Source organism: Fukomys damarensis, unplaced genomic scaffold, assembly GCF_012274545.1.
Source record: "Fukomys damarensis isolate Sample0158 unplaced genomic scaffold, DMR_v1.0_HiC HiC_scaffold_17, whole genome shotgun sequence".
In the NCBI taxonomy this organism is placed as follows: domain Eukaryota; kingdom Metazoa; phylum Chordata; class Mammalia; order Rodentia; family Bathyergidae; genus Fukomys; species Fukomys damarensis.
The window spans coordinates 51,805,560-51,819,135 of NW_022900929.1; the positions used below are offsets into that span (position 1 = coordinate 51,805,560).

Below are 13,576 nucleotides of genomic sequence, written 5' to 3' on the forward strand. Positions count from 1 at the left end.
ACAAACAGAAAACTCATGAGCCAAAACACACACACACACACACACACACACACACACACACACACAAACAGAAACAGGGGGAAGCTTATAAAACTAAATATGGATCTCAGCATTAACAGCTGAACAGAGAAAAGAATTAAAACACTTTAATTAAAAAATCATGAGTGGATAATAAAGTGTGTAGAAACTGAAAATTTACAAACAATTTAAAACCTGGAATCGCTGACTGTTCAGTAACTACACAGATGGATCATAGGTGGTGATGAACAGCAGAAAGGGTTATGGATGAATCTACATTGTTCTAGCTGCTCCCCATGCCACCTGTCTCCGAGGAAAGCCTGACATTGATTAGCCAGGCTAATACTGGCAGCAGATGCAGTGATGGTAACCTGCCTATCAGTAGATCTTTCCACTACATTCGCAATTTTGATCTGTGCCCCAGACATCTGATGGATCTCATTGATTTTGGTGCCTTGACGGCCAATCATGCAGCCAATCATATCATTTGGAATGGTGAGTTCATGAGAAGTAGTCTGAGCAGATGCATCCAAACCTGCACTGAATCCGGTGTTGTCATGAGTCGTGGGAAAGTGAGACTGTTGCATTGCCAGCTGGTGCAATTTGGTCAAATTTGGCTGTGGAATGGCATACTGTCCTTGAATGGTATAGGCCTGACCACCTGCAAAAATGACTGGAGAACTTGATGGCTTGGGCCGGTATGGGATAGTCACGCCCTTCGGGGGGGACTCCATCATGACCACGCAGATCTGTTTGACACACTCAATGATGGATTGTGGAACGCCAGCAATAGTGATAGCCCACTCAGTTGAGTTGGGGAGCATATCCCCCACCACTTGAACCTGAGCCCCTGCACTTTCTCATATTTCCTTGATCTTACAACCGCCTTTTCCAATGAGAGAGCCACACTGACTAGAAGGGACCACCAGCCTCAGAGTGACCTGGGGTCTACTGGCAGCTGTGCTATTGGTCATCGAGTTGCTGATGTCCTCTCCCAGTTTGTCAATGATCATTGCAAAGGCTTTGAAGATGGCATTAGTGGGTCCAGCCAAAGTGATAATTTGTTCAGGACAATTTCCTTCTGAGATGTTGATAAGTGCACCACTCTCCTCGCACATCTTCTTAACTGATTCTCCTTTCTTTCCAATGATACTGCCAACTTCCTTTCCATGCATAAGTAGCCAGGTGGTGAGAGTGACATTTAATCCACCTTGAATCACACCATTGTCCATGTCGAGTATTATGAGGAGCTGGACTTTTAGTGGCCAAGTCTTTGGTCATTGGCAGAGGTCAAAGCCAAAATCTGCAGGCATGAGACGACTGAGGGGAAAAAGGGAGCAGGTGGGAAGGGGAAGGGCAGGAGGCTGGGGGCGGGACAATAGGGACAGGTGGGAACGCAAAGGGGGCCCCTATTTTTCTACACAGTTCTACTACCAGATCCCTCTGCCCTTTCTTTAAAGATGCTCAGAAAAATACCCTTTATGACCACCTATGCCTCTACAGAGTGGGTCCAAGGATCTGAAAATGGGAGATGGGGGTGTTTCAGGAGCACCTGCATGGCTACCTTCCTTGCTGGTGCTGATGGTGGCACAGGCAGGGGAGGGCATGGCTACCCAGTAGCTGGGCCCTAGCAGGCTTCCTTGCTGGCACTGATGGCGGCTCACATTGATTTTTCTATTTGATTTTAAATCAAATATCTAGCAAATAATTAACTTAAAATCAACCATTCTTTTATCCCTCCAACTGAACCACTTTCATGTCTCATCTATGTATATTAGTTTTCTCTCCTTTTTATACCCATTAAGTTTTATGTACCTCCTGGAGTGCAAGATGTATATCAACCTTCTTTGTAAAAGTTCATGCCACCATTTAGACATTGGAATGTTTGAACTGTTAAAAGTTCTGTCAAATTTGATAATGAATCATTGAAAAGATCTCCCTCCCTCCCTCTCTCTCTCTCTTTCTCTCTCTAGTTCTTTCACAGACACTATAGGAAATAGCAGGGAAGAGATATGTAATTTTAAAGACTTCTTGGATTTTACTCATTTGATATTTTTTCCCAAGAATATATATTCAACGTTCTAAACTAATTCTTCCACTTGACGCTGTGGAATTTAAAATTCTTATTCTGAGGAATATTGTGATACTAAAAGAGAAATAAATTTCTCACTAGAAAATATCTCCAAAGAGTGCATCTGGAGATCTTAAATGAGCTTAAATCCATTTTATGTATTAAGACACAGCAAAATGCTGTTTCAGGGCTGGGAATTTATCTCAGTGGTTCCGCCACCTGCCTCTCAAGCACAAGGACCCGAGTTTGATCCCCGGTACCAATAAAAAAAAAAATGATGTTTCATTTTTATACTGAGAAAAACACTATAATGATTGCTTACATAGCCAGAGGTTGAAAAAGACAAAAAGAAAGAAGAATAACAGGCACAAACTCAATTTTGTTCATAAATGTAAATAAGCAAGTTTGAAGAATATACATAAGAAAGATATTTTAAAAGTAAGATACATAACAGACTTACCTTAAAATTTCTAACTTTATGATTAGGTATTTCATAGAGCAAAAACACAAATTTATTACCACAGTAAAAAAATATTTCCTTCTACCTTAAGAAAATGTGAAATTACCCCTCAATGAGGCATAGTATAATCCTTAGATCAGGGAAATATTCTGGAAAATGACATACCTCTTTCCCTATGATTTCAAAAAAGTAAATATTCACAAAAGACTAATTTTGATGGCTTTGGATACATGGAGTGCCCCAGGTGTGACCACTTTAATATTGGAGTCTCTTTCTATCTTTCTTATTTCAGTTTCACATTTTAAAAATTCATCCAACTGAGTTAACTTACATAGAATGTATTGATTTTATGAAAATGAAAACAATCTATTCCACACTTGTGTCCTCCAAATGCCCTTTAGAAAGCTTTCCAAATGATCCCAATGAAAGGCTTGCAACAATGTTTACATCTCCTCTAGACTTTATTTTATTCTTTAGTGTGCTCAGTTATGTCTTTTTTCCCCCAATCCTTACATAGAAGTGAAAAAAGCATGATCCAGGATTCCACATTTCTCCTCTTTGCTAACCTATAAACCTTTCCAAAGTACGAATGTGATGGTCCTCAGTAACATTATGCATCCCAAGTGATACAGAGCCGGCCCCAAACAGGTGGACAGTCTGTTCCAGTCCATCAGACCATATTTACACTGACTGCATTCTGTAATCATTATGGTTTTTATCCCAAATTACAGTGCCAATCTGTTCAGAATTAATATGTATCACTCTACCACTTGTTACAAAATTGTCAGTTTATTTATTGGACAAAACCCTGCCCTAATCACTTAGGCATAATTCCCACTGAGAACCTAAAAGAGAGAATGTGCATCCAGAGGTTATGTTTTCATCACATGTTTAAAGATATTTTTACTTAAGTGGATGTTATTGCTATTCCCAGTGAATATTGTTTCTGTGCTGATGGTGAAAACTTGTTTAAAATTTTAGTGCACTGGTTTGGGTTACTTTCTTAATGCATGTTATATCGCAGTATGGTTGTTCCTATTATGAAAAAGGGGTTGACAAGTTATGTGCCTCACTCAGAATCAAGTTGATATTCTCATACTTGGGAAATTATAGTTTTAATTTCCTCATCCCTTTTATGTTGGGTAGTTTTTAAAGACTACAGGTCCTTGAAGCCACAACTCTTTTATTATAATGTGATGAATCACTTTGCTGTGATTTTATTTCTTTTGCTTCTCCAATTTTTTCCCTGAAGCTAACAAAATACATGAATTTTACTGAGGACAAAAAAGTTATTAATTCATAATTATTATGTAAAGGTTAATTGGCTAACATCCTCCAAATGGCTTTCCCACCAGGTGGTGATTTTCTTTTCCTCCTAGTTGAAGAAAAGTGAAGCACAAAACTTGAATATTTTTAAAAACTGTTTTAAATGTATCCAGAAATCTCAGGGATGAAGAGGACTGTAAGTGAAATATACCTGAATATAAATTTCAAGTTTCAAAACCAAGAAAAATTAAAAAGACAAACCAAAGCAACAAACTGAGTATACTAACAAAACTATTTGCACATAGCCCTTTCAGGTCAAGGCTGGGTTTAGTGGGGAGAGGTGTGTACATTACCACTTTCCTAATCAGCAACTTTTATTATCTAGCATTGCATGAGGAATAGCAAAAGTGCCTCAAGTAGTACAAATCCTATTAACCTGTTGCATCGTACATGAGGAAGTTATGACCCATGTTAAACCACTATCAGGGAAGAATGATCAAAATTCAGCCAAAAGAAAAAAAGAGAGAGAGAGAGAGAGACCCCTTGTCTCTGTGCCTCCTTTGACTTCTCTGCAGTGGTAACAGGAAACACAAAGGAGCCCATTATCTCCAGGTGTTGCTGACAGATTGCCAGCCACTGCCCAGTAACTCACTTCATAATCTGTCATGGTGACTATGCAAGGTCTGACTAAATTATATGAACAAACTGGTTTGCAATTATTAGATATGTTATGAGAAAATGGGAACAGCTTGACCAGCAAATTTTCAATATATTTCCCCCCTCAGGGGAGAATAAAACTTAAAATAAAACTCCAGAGATTCTGACATTCTTCTCGTCACATAACTCGTACCGGTAGAGAATAAAAAGAAAAAAAAAAGACATGAATATTTGAAAAGGCCTTTTGAATCTTTCAGGCATAAAGTAGAAGTGTATATCATTCAGACCTGGAGTCCATATAGATACACACTGAAAGACACACTTTGTACCACCATTCTCTGCTGATACGTCAAAGGAAAAGTATTCATTCTCACCTTTTCAGAGTGTCTGTCATTAGGAACATTAATATGGATGAACTACCACAAAGTCAAAAAGCTGTGAGAGATGTGAGCTTAAAGGGATAAGGTCTTTAAATTACATTTAAGTTGGGCTTTAATTTGAAGACTAACTTTGAGTGTCTATAATTACCTTCCATTCTCCACTTATCCAACAAAAAGATTATTAATTAGATTTGTCTGAAGTCTACTTGTCAGCATTTTGCTAAACATTCCACACGTTTTCCTAGAAATGAAGAAATGAACTGATACTGACAAGAGTGGAACAATATTTCTTTTTTTCTGTCATAACATCCCTTATTTTCATGTACTATTCCATTTTAAAGTAGAACACAGAAGTATTTGCTTTTCCAACTTATTCTGTTACCAAAAATAGTGTTAATCTACATTTGGGCATAAATAACTACTCAAATATAATTTACCAGCAAAAATTCTTAACAAAAATGACTAATGATAAGCAGAGGCATTTCTATGACATCAAATGCTAAAAATTAAGTTTCAGTGAATTCAAATACCTTTCCTTTATTAACCTATCTTTCAATGTTAGGATGTAGTTCTTTTATTTTTTCCTCATTGAATTTATTGGTACATTTTAAGTAGACAGTACAGTTACATTCATCATTGGGATCTTGTACCTTTACATGACAGGTCTTGGTTCTCATTCTTTCCCCATACCCCTGCCCTCCCTTCACCCTCTCCTCCCTTCCCTATTTACAAAAGCGTTGTTTCCATTTATTCATTTTCTGATTTTTTTTCTTTGCCCTTTCTTCCTTTCCCCTATCTTTCCCACTTCCCCCACACATTTAGCCCTTTTCTTCCTATTACACATTGTCAATTATACCATTACAATCTTATTTACAATTATAGAGTTTCACACCAGAGAAACTATTTGGTATTTATACATGTGCGACTTATTTATTTCACTTAAGAGTATAACCTCACTATACATCCATTTTCCTATGAATGACTCTAATTTCTCCTCCTTTATAGCTGAATACTATTCCATTTTATAGAAAAAAACCACATCTTCTTTATCCAGTCTCCAACTGATGGGCAAATGGGCTGTTTCCAAGTTTTAGCAATTACAAACTGTGCTGCTATAAACACGGGTGTTCATATATTACTGTGGTATGATTCTTTCATTTCTTTTGGAAAGATACCCAGCAGAGGGTTGGCTTGGTCAAATATAACCTCTAATCCTAGTTCTTTGAGGTATCTCCATATTGATTTCCATAGTGGTTGCTCCAGTCTGCACTCCCACCAACAATGGAGCAGGGTTCCTTTCTCTCCAAAACCCCGCCAACATTTGTTATTGGTTGATTTCTTCATGGCAGCCATTCTTTGTGGAGTGAGGTGGAATCTCAGTGTTGTTTTCAGCTGCATCTCTTGAATGACCAGAGATGTGGAACATTTTTTCATATATTTACTTGCTGCTTTTACTTCTTTGTCTGAGAAATGTCTGTTCATTTCAGATGCCCATTTTTAAAACCGGTTTTTATGTTTGGGGGCTGATGATTTTTGAGTTCTGTATATATTGTAGATAATAGTCATGGACCTTAGTTCTAATAGTCATCTTTGCTGATAAATTCCACAGAAAACCTCTTACATAAAGTATGGTGTTGAGAAGATTTTTTTTCCCAAAGTTTCAGAGGTAAAGACAATCACTGCCCAGAATAACCCAGAATAGTACACTCTTGTAACCTCCTAAAAATCCCCTCAGCCACAGTCAGTGTGTTTATGTTCCCCTGAGCCCACATCTCTCCATGCTCTGCAGTTCTCTCTGGCATCAAGCTCACTCTCAAGTCTTTTCACATTTGTTCTCTTCCTGTGAACCACAATTTGGTTTTTAGTCAGTCGATTTAGCTTTCTCATTGTTTGCAGAGACGTTACAAATAATTCTGTGGGACTTTATCTTTTGCAAGAAACACTACCAAGATATTTTGTACAGAATTCAATTTTATTCCTTGGTGGCAGGAGACAGTGTGGTTAGTTGCAACTACTGAAACTATTTTTTCCTCTCTATTACTTATATTTTTGAAACATTTAGAGAAAAAAAAATTAGTTTAAGAAGTCTCTCCACAAGAAGTGAAAGCTGAGCAGTTGCTAAAATGATTTTTAGGAAAGAAAAAAATCATGTTTGAGTTTCCTTTACTGCAGTGCTAAAGAGCTAAGTGAGGCAAAGAAAGTAGTAGAATCCCCCAGAAATTCATTGTTAAAGTAATTTCTTGGATATAAAAAAGATTGCCATTGGAATTTTACACATCTCTGACCTTTCATTAATTTTTAGATCTTCACACTATAGCAAAGTAGCATGGAGAAGGGAACTTGCATACTTCAAAGAGGTTTAAATCCTCACAAATGACATTTCCTACTTAATTCAGTAGAGTCCCCTACCCAAGATGAACTGAAAGCACAGCCTAACAGGAATATGCAATGGGATGGGCTTGGGGAAAGTGCAGACTGTGCAACTTGCAAAGATTTATGGAATCGTTCTTAGACTGGATTGTAATAGTTAAGATCTATGGCACACCAAACTGGCACAAGGAAAATAGAGCTGGGAGAGATGCCAAACAGAGTGAATATTAAGGTGAAGATAGGGTCAACTCACAAACAAGGGAAGTACTGGCCAGAACCAAAAGTCTTTGTGTTTTTAAAGTATTTGGTAAGGATGTAGGAGGTGAATTTGAAGTCATATTTTTTCTCTGTATCTATTGGGCTTTCCAGCCTCCAGGAGAGTGAAAAATGAAATTCTGTTATTTTTATAATGTACAAACCTCAGGTATTTTATTATGGCAATAGAAATGAAGAAAGTAGTACTTCTACTATTTGAGAGTTGCTTATAGGAATGTTTAACATTCATGCTTCTTCTATCATATTACTTTTAATAATGTAATCATAATAAATACTTTTAGCCTGATTTCAACATTCTAAATAGCCCTCCATGATGGTGTATGCCTGTAATTTTGCTGCTGTAGTTACAGGTCAGCTCAGCTACAAAGTGAGTTCAAGGCCAGCCTGCACTACATAGCGAGACCCTACCTCAAAGACAAACAACAACAAAAACTACATTGCAAAATGTATACATGCATTGTAGCATCACATGGTACCACACTAATACATACAATATTATGGTTTTATCTGTCAATCATATAAGGAAAAATATTAAATATATACCAAAAGAGATACTCATAAATTCAAAAACTTGAATTATAATCCAGGATTGTACAGCTTTCCTGCAATAAAAATTAATTTTGAGCTTTAAAATGTGTTTTTAATAACTACTTTTGAAAAGGATTGGAGGTAAGAAAATATCAGATAGTTTAAAATGTACCCACATAGCTTACACTCAGTTTCTCATATAATTAACTTCTTATATTAGTATTGCTGGACTGTTATAATTAATGAATCAACATTGATAAATTTTTATTACTTAAAGATTATACTTTATTCATATTTCCTCACCTTTTACCCACAGTCCTTCTTCATTTCAGGGCCCTGTCAGAATTTCATGTTATACTGGCCATGATTAATCCTTGGATTACCTGTAGCTGTAGTAGTTTCTCACATCTTTTTTTTTTTTATGACTTTCGTAGTCTTTAGGAGTGATGGTCAGATGTTTTGTAGAATACCCTCACTTTGAACTGTCTGATATTTTTCCCAATAGCAGAGATTTGTCTGATAAAAAGACTGAGGTTATAAATTTGAGGGAGAAATTTACAGAGGCAAAGTACTATTCTTATCACATTATATAAGGCATGATTGAAATGATGCACTGACATTGTTGTTTCAACCTTAATGCCTTGAGCTAGTGGTTTTAAGTCTGCGTTCCCTTCATTCCATATTGTAGTATCTGAAAGGGAAAAATATGAAAGGGGCATAAACTTGTGTTCCTGCTCCAAATTACTAAGAATTTTCATGCATTCTCTTTTCGTGCACTGACTTATTTCTTCACTCATTTATTTACACAAGAAAGAAATGTAGGTGTTGACGTGTACTCTGCAATGCCACCCAGTGTCACATTCTTTATTCTGCCGCTCAGATTGCTCCAGATCTTTCAGAAGTTTCATGTGTCTCTGGGATGCACCCTCCTTCTATTTGAGGGTTCATATCTGTATGTGTTTGAGCACATCCTTAACTTCTGCCTTAATTACAAGATGCTTCGGGATCAAATGACAAACTATCAAAGGATCAATCATTTTTGTTTTGTTTTGTTTTGTTCCTGGAAGCTCTGGCTCTTCATATCAGAGAATGGCACAGCAACCAAACTCTGGGCTATTGCTGTGCTTGTTGTTACTAGAGGATATTTGCTTCTGAGCGCTCTCAGTTAAAGGAGACAGAGAAAATATGTGTATGCATTAGCTAGTATATGTGCGTATATCTGTAAATATTTATTTTATATATGTCCATTTGTAAGTGTATTAAGTTAAGTGAAAGTCATACTGTCACCTCCAACCCTGTTACCCCAGCAGATCGTCTTGGCTTTCTCCTCTTGGTTATCTGTAACTTCCCACTCCGACAATGGGGAATCTGCTTCCAGCTCAGCTATAAATTACTTTCTCATTCACTCGCAGTGTGAAGGATCACAGGTTGAAATTACCAACCCACCCCTCCCTCTTGGAGAATGACTTCGCCAACTAGAGGTAGAGTTTGTGTCCTTAGGGGTTTTAGGGCTATGCAAGTCAGTCTTAGTCTTCATTTATTTCGAAAATTAAACATATGTGGTGAGGCTTCTTCACAAATTTGTAACCACTCTCTAATTTTCTAGATCACACACAAAAAAAGTTCATCTGGACATTTATGTTTGATGAGACATAGCTGAAAATGACATTATTCATTCTGCAGTTATGCAGACCCATGAAATGTAGCTCTTAAAAATCAACTATCAGTTGAAAAAATCAATACCCAGCAGATCACACATGCTTCATGTTTTCATTTAAAATATATTTGAAGCTCCTCTATCAGAGCAAATTGCTACATGCCCTGTATTTTTCTCTCTTTACCTCACTTTGTAAATGAGTGCTAAAAGCAAATCTCAAGCACAGTAATTAAGTCATAATTTACTCATTCTACAATGTCTAATAGTAGTTGTATCCTACTTTTCCAAGGCTTCTTTTCACTTTGCTTCAATTTTTAAAATCATCTTGTTTATATCTCATTTTTTTCTTTCTTAGTATATTTTAGATATATAATAGTTACATTCATCATCGAGATCTTGTACCTTTACATGACCTATCTTGGTTCTTATTTTTCCCCATTCACCTGGCCTCCCATCACCCCCTCCGCCCTTCCTTATGTACAAAGACTTTGCTTCCTTTTTTCCCTTTTACTTTTTCTTTTCCCTTTGTATCTTTCCCCTACCCTTTCCACTTCCCCTACACCTTTAGACCTTTTCTCTTATTACACAATACGAATCATATATTTTTATTCTTATTTTCACTTTTAGTTTATTACACCAGAAAAACTATTCAGTATTTACACATATGCGTCATTAATTAATTTTACTGAAAAGTATGTCCTCCATGTGCATACACTTAGCTATAAGTGTCTCTAGTTTCTCATTCTTTTTTTCTGAAGCAGGGATGCATTTTATTTGAGAGTAATCATGTAAAGAAATAAGCACAGGATCTATATACATGTACTAGATACAAAGGGAGAAAAATAATTTAAAAATTAGTGGTAGATTTTTAAAAATCAAAAATATTGCTAAGGAGAAATAAAAACTATGATCAAACACATCATTAATAAACATAACTCATTCTTTATGGCAGAGATTTTTTTAGGCTACTGCAATAATTTTAATGAATTAGCAGCTTTGAAAACATAAAGGGCCAAATCCAAGGCTGTATTATTCGTTCTCTCCAGTTCTGAAAATATTGATGCCTTCATAAACATTCTACCTCCAATATTCAACATAAAATGAAAAGCCATAAAAATATTACCCACTCTGTAAATCTTTTACAATACAACGTAGAAGAATCCTTGAGTCCCTATAGTTCAATGAAGGAAGTATCAGTCAAAAACCAACTGATTTTATATGGCATATCTGTTGAGCACTATGAGAGTCTTACAATCCATGAAAAAATGGTAATTGTAATGCAGGGAGAGACCATATTGACTGGAGGTGTTCGGGAACATTTCTTTGTGAAGGTCTGTTTGTTCATTTCTTTCACAAATATAGATGAAGCCTCTCGGACATGCCATGCCTTGTAGGAAAAGTAGTTCTCTGTGATGTACAGACAACTTGAGACAGAAAGCTGTGCAGATTAAATTGCTTTTATAAATGGAAGCACAAAGTAAAGAATGTAAAGATAAAGAAAGGCACATGATAGAAGATATTAACTTAGTTGAATATAATTCAACATTTTGATTCTAAGTGATAAGAACAGTGAAAAATAGAAAAGTTAGAAACAAGGAATTTTGGCTTAAAACAAAAATGAATTGTAAATAAAATGCCAGAGCACACGCAACTATAGTGCCAACTGTTTAGGAGACTGAAGCAGGAAAATTGCTTGATCCAAGTGTTTAAGACCAGCCTGGGCCACATAATGGGACCAAATGTCAAAAATACCAAGAGTTATGGTTTTGTTGCTGCTGCTGTTGTTGTTGTTGTTGTTGTTGTTGTTGTTGTTGTTGTTGTTGTTTTAGGGGATTTGGGGGGATCAGGATCTTGTGCTTGCCAGGCAGGCCTCATGCCACTGAGCTAAATCACTGGCCCCACAAAGAATTATGTTTGAAAATGCTTAATCATATATCCTTACAACATCAGTACATACAGAATGTGTTTTGTTGTTGTTTTGTTTTGCATAGGCAAGGGGATAGGAAGAATGGGTTTGAGATGTAGAGAGAAATCACCTCCTTACAGGTGCTATATCACAGTGTGAGTGCAAATCACAAGGAGAAATGGGAGCAGAATTACTTGGACTTTGGTTCAAAGAATATCAACTACTGGCAGCTACAGGAAGAAGAATGAATCAATGAGGAAGCAATGAAATCTTGAATAATTACTGTTTCAGTTTGTGCTGCTCTAGGCTTCCAGGATTGGGAAAAGCAGAAATGAATACATTTTAGTCCTCAGTGTAGATGCACATATACATAGGCACACGTGTGTGTCTGTGTGTGTGTCTGTGTGTGTGTATCTGTGTGTCTGTGTGTGTTTAAGGATGTGAAAGACGAATGAATGCAAGCCAAGGATCTTCCTAGGCATGTATTTGTTCACTCATCACAAGTAATAATAAATATAAACTTCAGGAACATCTTCCATTAAGTCCTCCTCCTTTAAATACAAATTCAGTATACCCTGAACTCATTCTAAAGATATAAAACACTTTAATTTATTGATTTTAACCCACACATGGTGACAACCTGAACACACAGATTTTCACTTCTTCTAGAAGGACATGTCTAACTCCTCCCAGCCTTTCTTGTGCTGTTTCTTTCTCCAGTCCCTTTCTTTTCTTTTGCCCTTTCTTCCCTGTTCTTGTGTTATATAAAGGTTTTTTCTGATGAGTTTGTTAGTAATGCTTACCATTATTTTCAATTAGTTCCCTTTCACTAGTTAAATTTAGTAGAATCAGTTTAATAAACTTAAATACAAGACCCAAAGTGAGAAAGGTATGCTATATCCTGCCATTTGGGCAAAAAAGAATGTAACTACCATGCATTACAAACATATGCCAATAGAAAATTTTAAATACAATAAACATGTATTTGGTACCTACTAGTGTGACAGACGTTGTATTGTTACAGAAATACAAAATTACAATGTAATTACAAAATTGCAATGACATGTTCAGTGTACTACAAGATGTCTTATTTTTTCCACACACACACACACACACACACACACACACACACACACACACATGTATATGCAGAAAGATTATTTGTTGGCATTTGGTTGTACAAACACCAGTTTGCATTGGTAGAGACTGGAGGTGTGGGACCCAGAGAACATTACTTCAAGTGTTACTTATGGAAGAGTTCTGGGTCATACCTAGTTGTATTCTCTAATAAATTCACTATGCAGAAGAGGTCAGTGCTAAAAAGTTCTCGTGATTTAGAAACCTTTTAATTTTATCAGGGCCCTCAAGAACAGTTAAAGAAGGATGGAAAAATCAGGACACCATCTGAAGGGCTACAGTCTACTACTGCAGTTCACAGGCAACACAAAAATGCATATTCAGGCTGTCATCTTAGCTCCGCAGTAGAGTGCTTGACCAGCATGCATGCAGCATGAGTGCAATCACTAGTCCACAAAAGAAAATAATAAATTGTGTTTCCTAAAATATTATAGTTAAGAATGGAAAGATTGTGTTGTGAATCCAGTCATTTTAAGCCACACAATTAATGATTTGTAGTTCCTAAGAGAAAAAGATTTGTTTCAAATCATGTCAATATAAAGCACTCTTTTACTAAATTACTTCTTGATTCCTTATTTTCTGTTGAGTGCTGTGTTTGTCAGATTTCTGTCATTGTGACAAAATGCCCAGGAAGAACAATTTAAAAAGGAAGGATTATTCTGGGTGATGATTTCAGACTTCTCAGTCCGTGATCAGCTGACTTCATGGCCAGGGACCCATGGTGAAGCTAAACATCATGGCAACAGGAACGTGTGAGAGAGAAGGATGCTCCCCTAATGGCAGTCAGGAAGCAGGGGATGAGGGTGGGAGAGAGAGAGAGAGAGAGAGAGAGAGAGAGAGAGAGAGAGAG

The 13,576-nt window shown here is 36.7% G+C and overlaps 1 pseudogene; it reads right to left on the reverse strand.

Moving 5' to 3' along the window:
* Positions 1-301: 301 nt before the first annotated feature.
* Positions 302-1,277, reverse strand: LOC104868667 (annotated as a pseudogene).
* Positions 1,278-13,576: the final 12,299 nt, after the last annotated feature.